Source organism: Simochromis diagramma, unplaced genomic scaffold (assembly GCF_900408965.1).
Source record: "Simochromis diagramma unplaced genomic scaffold, fSimDia1.1 OVJJ01000365.1, whole genome shotgun sequence".
Taxonomy (NCBI): Eukaryota; Metazoa; Chordata; class Actinopteri; order Cichliformes; family Cichlidae; genus Simochromis; species Simochromis diagramma.
In genome coordinates this window covers 381,663-389,925 of record NW_024387230.1, presented here as the reverse complement: position 1 = coordinate 389,925, position 8,263 = coordinate 381,663, and the positions used below count along the sequence as shown (strand labels likewise).

Here is an 8,263-nt window from a genome sequence, read left to right as displayed (position 1 = left end):
GATTAATTGGACAAATGTCTTAAAGTTATCTTGCTGTTAGTGAATCAGATCTTTGTAAAACTCCCATTCCTCTTCCAGCATAGCGTTCAGCGTGCTAACACTGACATAGCTGTCATCCTCTGCCGGTAGCGCCTTGACGGCCTTCGGGGGCATATCGACCAGATCGTTTTGCCCCCCCACCCGTGAAGATCTCTTCGTGTACAATGGCGTTCACAAAAACGTATACGTGAATCAAATTATACGTGATACGGTGCAACGTTCTTTCTTTCCATGCTCACCGCTTGTTGAGAAAAGAATGTGATGTGTCTAGGTACAGTATGTAGGGCCAGTCTGTATCTAGCGACCTAGTCCGACGTGACTATGTGTGAACGAGGAATACAGAGTTCATCACGCAACGTCAAAGGTATGTGCCTTTTTCACGTCACGTTGTGCGCCACGTTGTGCGCCACGTTGTGCGCCACGTTATTGTTTACATGAGATGAATTGCAGAATAGCAGATAGAGACAAAATACTGTTAATCTTACTATCTGCAGGTTTTACAGGCTTACACATATACACACACGCAGTTACTGTCCCTCCATTTAGAAAGGCAGAGGCCCCATACGGTAAAAAAATATATTTTAAAATACATTTTGAAATATGTTTCAAAATATACAAAAAATGGCCAAAAAATATATGTGCTAAAATACATTTTAAAATATATTTATATATTTTGAAATGTATTTTAGCACATATTTTGTTATAGTCATATAACAATGTTTTGTTATAGTCAAAAAAGGAAAACAAATAAAGGCATTCAATCAGAGGTGAGAAATTAATTGGGAATATGAATTATAGGTGAACTATTCTTTACCTACTAGCAATCAAGCTTCTTTAACCAAGAAGCTTGAAATATTTGAATGTAAAATAAAATAAATAAATAAATAATAATAAAAATAAAAATAACATGATGTAATTAAAATGCACAACTTACATTAAGGAAATCTGCATTTGTATCCACAGGCTAAAAGTAAAACAGTAAATGTGTTAGTAATAGTACAGGTATTTGTAAAAAAAAAAAAAAAAAAAAAAGGCAGTAACTGTGACTCTTCTAGTAGGATGCTAAATGCAGAGATTTATATTTACAGTATAATACTGCATGTACAGGTAGCTGTGTTGTGAACTGTAACTGAATATTAGAGAATCTCAGAGAAATTAAATGTATTTATTTTTTGAATTTATCAATCATAAAACTGTGTGTTTTGAAGGCCTGTTACGATAACGACTTTTTGTTGGTCGGTATATTGCCACATAAACAATTGTGACAAGTTATGCCATTGTCATTTTAAGACCATTTTATGTCTTTGAATGTATAATCATAATATAACACCATAATAATGCAAGATCTACACACTTTCAATTGACAAACCAACATCTAATTCTTAAAGTATTTAGATCATTGAAATTAGGAATCAAAATATTAGATACCTTAAAAACTTGAATAAATAGTAAATTTTCTAACAAATAGAAAACAATGTTATTTAATGTTATTGTTTTGTTATCATTATATTTTATTTTTGTAAATATAATGGCAGATAAATTACATCATCAACAATTATTGAGGTCATGTACATGTATTGTGTGTTAAGTTGATATATCGATTATTGTGATAGGCCTACTGGTTTGGTATCATAACGAGCTTGTCAAACATGCATGACCACTAAGCAATGTCTAAGCAGTAGTATTGGTCTGAATGACAACAAACATAACTAGTGTTTTGGAAAATCTGTTAGAAAACAGTTATTTCAATAATTATGATTAGCATGTGACACAGACACCACATAAAAAACTACAACAACAAATACTTACTTTAGGAGGATGGGGGAGGGCAGCATGAGGTTGAGACTTTGACATCTGTAAAAAACAAATTCATGTATTACAAACAAGTCACTTAAAAATACATTAATGTGGCAGACTGTTCCCTGTTCAGATGCAGTGTATAAGTACAATCAGGGCTGTCACAACAATGGGGTGGGGCCAAGTGGCTGCAACCCTAGGTACAATGTGCAGGTATATATAATTATATATAATATATGTGAATAAAGCAAGAATCTGTTTAGGTTAGTCACTGTGCTGACTGATGCTTGCTAGGTTTATATGATTGCAAACTGCACAAAAACAACAACAGCAACAACATTAATGACAATGACAAACAAAATTACTTACATTTATGTAAATCTCACATCAGGAAGATCTGCATTTGATTTCATGGGCTGAAATAAATAGGCAGAAACATTACTGCTAAAAAAAAAAAAAAAACAAAAACTCTAAAAAGCCTAAAAATTACTTAAAAAGCAAGGAAATGTGGAACATTGTAATTAGCAAACATTAATAAAGCATAACTGTTCTTTGTTTCTAACCTTGGTAAGTACTCTGTAGCCAGAAGGAGAGGTGGGATTTCTGTGAAAGCCAAATTAAATGTGAATAGGTTTTGATAGTTATTGTATATAACAAGTGTAAACAGTTTTATTTGTATTTCTTCCCTTTCTGAGAAGGCAGAATAATAAGAAAAGGCAAAAGTACGTCACAATATAATTAATTAAGTTACATATTTTGATTACCAAATTATGGAAGTGTGGAGCTGCCACCCAGGCAAAAGAAAAATAGAGCTATATCACGTTATAACGTGAAATGTTTATTGTTCTAACATTATGGTTTTCATGTTTGTATAATATAATATCACGTTATTATAATATACATAATTGTCACGTTCGCACAATATTGTACGGACGTGATAATTATGTACATTTTTTGTGCAATGTTGTTCAAACATGTTGTTCAAACATGATAGTATATTGTTAGAACGATAAACTTTTCACGTTATAACGTGATATACTTATATTTCTCTTTTGCCTGGGTGGCAGCTCTACGCTTCCGTTCCAAATAAGCGGGAATAAAGTAATGTTATATGGGAAAAGGCACCTGCTAGCTTGATGATGGAGGCTTCTTAGACTGGCCACCCGCCTTGGCTTCTTGTCGCCACTCCACGAAATAAAGGTCCGTTTCCTCCATGCCGGCTAATTATTCATCCTCATTAAAATCTCGTATATGTTCAGTTGGCAGAATTGAGGATTTTACATCTTCCAACCACTTAATTAACGTGAACATAATCGGCTTGTTTCTTCCCGTCTCCTGTATCCGGTGTTCTAACACCGGCCGTTCCTCTTGCTGTCGGATTTCGCGCCTCAGAGACGTAATGTCGCAATGCATTGTGGGAGCACAGCACCATCTTGGCAGGCCACGAATCAAAACAAGATTGCTACGAACCATTCTGAAACGTAGCTCAAAAGAAAATGACGGTATAGAGACAGATTGTGTCCAGATGCAAAGAGACGGTACTTGATTGTTGAAATGTGGAACCGTATGAAATATAGCCGTGGAGTAGAAACCCTGAAGACCAAACCGCTATTGACTTAGCATGATCTACTCTCATACCTTGTCTGTGGAGTCAGAGCATACACGGCGCACCAATTTCGCAATTATAAATCTCTGGAGGCGCACATCCAATTCACCAAGGACTGGGTACAAGATTTGGCTATTTTTAAGCCTCCACGTTGTGAGTACGCCGTCATTCAAGCAAAGGTAAGTCAGCTTGAGTACTGTGAGTAAAATGCGTTTGATTTCCCCCGAACATTCACATTAGTGCTAGCAAAAATTCATTCGTGAGGGGGAAATTACAGTGAGAACATGTAGAGGCTCTGTTAGAGGGATAACATGGTAAGTTCAGTGCATTGATGTGACATTGTCCTGAAGGATTTAGTTATTCTTTATGGTTAAAGAAATTGCCTTAATTAATTCATATTTATTATAAATAATCCTAATTACACATCTTGCTTCCTTGTTTGTGTCCTGTGTCACTAAAAATACATTCTGTTTTAGTTTTATACATTGATTAATGACCTGCAGAATCTGCTTGTCATATTAGGTGTCCATTGTCACTTAAAGTCGAACTTTATGTTTTCTCCCTCTTGAAAGTGATTACATCCTTGCATTACATACTTTAGGTTCATTTTTTGCTGATAGGTTTCTGAAAAGAAACATGCAGATTTAGAATATAACATGCAGCGTTCTATAGATGGATACATAAAAACACTTTATTTGTTACATTTATGATAAATGGATTTGAAAGTAAATAAAACACATTTGTGTCGGCCTTGGCTTATTAAAGTTCTTGTCTTTAAATGAACTTTGTCTGTGTGTGTTTCAGGTCCTGCACTCTTATAGACTGAATTGCAGCATCGCAGCCACAGGTCATTGTGAGCATCACAGGGAAGGTTGAAGCCACCCACTGCAGCTGTATGGCTGGAGTCGTGGAGACTTGCAGCCATGTCACTGCTCTTCTGTTTAATGTAGAAGCAACAGTGAGGATTTGTGGCACAAGGACTGTTACAGATGAACCTGCATAATGGGTTTTGCCTGGTAATATGACCAAGATACAGCCAGAGGTTGGCCATAAGATAGACTTCTCCTCTTCAGCTGCCCAAAAAAAGGCTCTCAATCAAAACATAAACAGACCATTCATTGTGACAGGTAAAAGAAGCCATCCTCAAAAAAGAAAAGTTCCACCTGTGGAGGAGTTGGATCAACTGATGGGACAATATTTTTCCAAGCATAGTTCTGTTCTGAATAACCCATAATGTTTTAATTTAGGGGGCCATGTAAATACTTTGCATTTACTGAATATGTACTTGTACTGAATATGTAGTTGAATAAAGAAACAAAGAAATGTTTGCCTATTTTTAATTAAAAGCACTTTGTAACTGATGTGATGTTCTACAATGTAGAATCAATGTTATGTATAGTTTACAAATGACAAAATGTTCACATAAAATCATGACAGCATTTATATAATATCACCCACTAGGAGCATTCTGTAATTTACGGTCTCTTTTGAAAACTTATCACTACATAAACAGCACAAGACTTAAGAGTATTTAACAAGAGCATTTTTCCCTGGTTTTACTACCACACTGGGGCACATGTTCACCAAAACGCAGCAAACCTTTGCCATCTTATCCAGGAAGGTCACCTTTTTACCCACACATGGAAGAAGTAATCTGATTGGCATGGTGGTATGTAGCATGTAGTTTGAAACAAAGATTTCGTAGTGCCCCATGTGTAGTGTTGGAACCCAGTCAGGATTTGTTTCATTCATTTCATAGGCTGGTTTGCTGCAATAATGCCAAATAATCAGCAACTCTAAATAGAAGGTAGTTCTGCATGTTTGTTCTAAGTTTGTGCTATGATCTCAGAGCGCATTGAAAATAAAATTAACAGGCTATAAAGAATAATATGAACTTATTTAGAACTTACCTGAATGAAAATACTGGAGCACGCCAACAGATATCTGTGGCTGGTAGAGAACTGAATATCAGCTCGTCTCGCAGCTGCTATCCAGGCTAGACGCCTTCTTTTGGTAACATCCAACACATAAGCTCCCTCGTGATGCTTCCAGGTGAGGAAACAATGAAAAGAGAGCCTGTTTTCAAGCTTATTCCTTTGTCGGTAGTGCAATCTAACATTACAACCGACCACACAGCAAGCATTTGTTTGGCCTGCTAATATGGCGCCTCAACCAAAAATCCTGGCTATGCCCCAATCCCATAAGATCACGCTCCAGAGTCCTATTAACGTACGGATCTAGAAAGAAGACACTGCATTTTTAACTCTGAGGGAGATGGAGATTGAGCCTATTTCCAAAAAAGTGGAGTGTGTTCCTTTGTATATTGTATATATTGTCAAAAACTAGTGTACATAGCAGTTGTTGTATCTTGTTTACTGTATCACTGACAGATAATTTCAAAGTCAATGAACGCTACATTATAGTGAGATATTGTGTAATGTGAAATACTGTAAGCAAATGAATAAACAACCTAATTCGTGATAGACCTTTGACTCTGTTTTGTTTGAATCCAACTGTTTTTTGCAGATGTGCATAAAACATGTTACTTTTAGTATTGTTATCATTATCATCATTATTGCACTAAATATATTTTAAATAAAGGATATTTTGATATACATTCTACTGTAAGGTTGGAAATGTATTTTCTTCACCCTAAAATATGTTTTGAAATGTATTTTGGTTTGAAAGAAATATATTTTCAATTTCAAAAATATATATTTTTTGGAGCATCACAAATACAAAATATATTTACCATATATTTGAAATATATTTTGGCCAGGAAAAATGTATTTTTTTACCGTATGGGGCGTCACGGTGTAATTATTTTACTGTAGTTGTTTTTTTTCCTATGCAATAATATTCAACACTGCTATCAATACATTTTCAAAAAATGCCTCTCTGTGCAAAATGGGTTCAAAAACATGAACAACTGTGGGATACTGTTAGTCCGTGATTTAGACAGGGGGAACAAATCGTGGCAGGATCAGCCTGATGTTATTTGTATCCCGCTGTAACTTCACTTTATACAGAGCTAACATCTCCAAAATGTCAGGAGTAGTTAGTCATTACAACAAGTGTTTGTGAACTAAAAATCAAGAATGTGGGATACTGTTCGTCCGTGATTTGAAGAGCCCAGCGCTGCTCTCGACGCAGGGAAAGGAAGGGAAAAGCAGTTATGCAGGGGAGACCTACAGTACCTCGACACTTGTGCAGGTGAAGCCAAAGGGAAGATATGCTTCACCTTATTTTCTAGTCTTTGGCTTGGAACGAAGTTGGTTTGAAAACATATTCAGCAATGCTTCATCTTGCGTTTCTGTAGGCGCCCCGCAGTGTCCAAGCCTTTTTGTTTTTTCCCCCCCCTGCCATGGCTCTGCGCCCCCCCCTAAGGGGCAGGCCCCACACTTTGGGAAGGTCTGCACTAGGCATTGAGGCAATTTAAATAAACAAAAAAACAAACAACTAATATATTCAAATAACACAAGAACACTAATAGAACACTAATCATCTCACAGGCAGCAACTCAAAAACAGAGATTCAAAAGCCACCAGCACAAAGGCAGAGGCAGGAGGGACAACCTACACAGTCTGTTCAAACCAAAGACTCCTCCACGACTGAAGAATCCTCAGCTTTTTGTGCTCCCAGTGTAACAGCAGTCTGGCGAGGAAGGAGCGGCTAGCAGGTCCCGCGGGCATGTGGTTTGGAGGTTAGCCAGATAACTCGAAGCCAAATTAAACAACAAACCTTTATTCCTTGTAGCAACATAAGACCACAAGCCAGGTCTCCACGGCTCTACACTGTCCGTACATACATGTGCAGGGATCGGTAGTCGCCGGCGCCAGGCCGTTACAATGGTGAGGTCTATCCTGAGAACAGAACACGAGCAGCATGTAATGGCTGCCAAGCTATACTCACACACACCCCTAGGAGACTCCCCCCCAGTGGTGCTATAACACAATAAGGGTTGTTACACCAGGTAAAAGCAGGCAGCCACATCATTGGTCCACTGCGTCCGAGGATGCAGCAGCAGCCATTGGTGTGTGTGGACTGGCACACTCCAATCTGCATGAAGTTTGGCGGGCATAAGTCCCTGGCCAGCCAATCACCTGTGATTCCTGGCATACTTGATTTTCCATACAGGAAGGCGGACCGACATGAGGCCAGGGGTCGCAACACATGGCTGACTGCTCTTCTAGAGCTGAAACTACACCCTACCCGGAAGTGGCTGATGCCTCACTTCTTTGGAGTGATTCAATATTTGTTTTCGTTTGTTCAGTTCACTTCAGATATAAAATACATAACTGTTTTGCTACAAATTTAGCTGGACATCATAAAGGACACTGAAGTGCTTTTCTTCTGTTCACCATAACAGAAATGTGAGTAGTTCTCAGAACCATTATGGCACAGAGAAGTTCAGACACAGGCTGTATCCCAATTCAGGGTCTGCAGCCTTAAAGTACGCAGCCTCAACGGTCCGCAAGGGCCGCGTACTCAAAGACCGCTAAGGCCTGAAGTGCGAGGCTTGTGAAATGGGACGGTCTAGCCTCCGTCGCGCTGCCCAGGTCGCCTAGCAACCATGATAGCTGGAAACGTGTGGTTGACAGAAATGAAGGAGAACATATTTTGTTCATTTGTTTGTTTGTTTCTACACAAGCTTTGTGTGATTTAATAAGTATCTGAGGCTGAGACCACAGGACTGTAAAACATGATTGTTGGGCTTCATTTCTGTACTGAACAGTCATTTAAGATTAGCTAGTAAATAACAGTTAGTTAATGTTGTTCATGAGACTAAAGTCAGTGTAAATATGATATGGCCAATATTAT

General features: G+C 37.9%; 1 long non-coding RNA gene across 1 annotated transcript; it reads right to left on the bottom strand.

Annotated features, from left to right (window-relative positions):
* Window positions 1-971: 971 nt before the first annotated feature.
* Window positions 972-4,294, bottom strand: LOC120746814. Its single transcript, XR_005698941.1, has 5 exons — window positions 2,962-4,294; window positions 2,400-2,439; window positions 2,206-2,252; window positions 1,849-1,893; window positions 972-1,003 (listed from the first exon to the last, which is right to left on the bottom strand). It is a non-coding gene; the product is annotated as an uncharacterized LOC120746814 (long non-coding RNA).
* Between the last annotated feature and the right edge of the window lie 3,969 nt (window positions 4,295-8,263).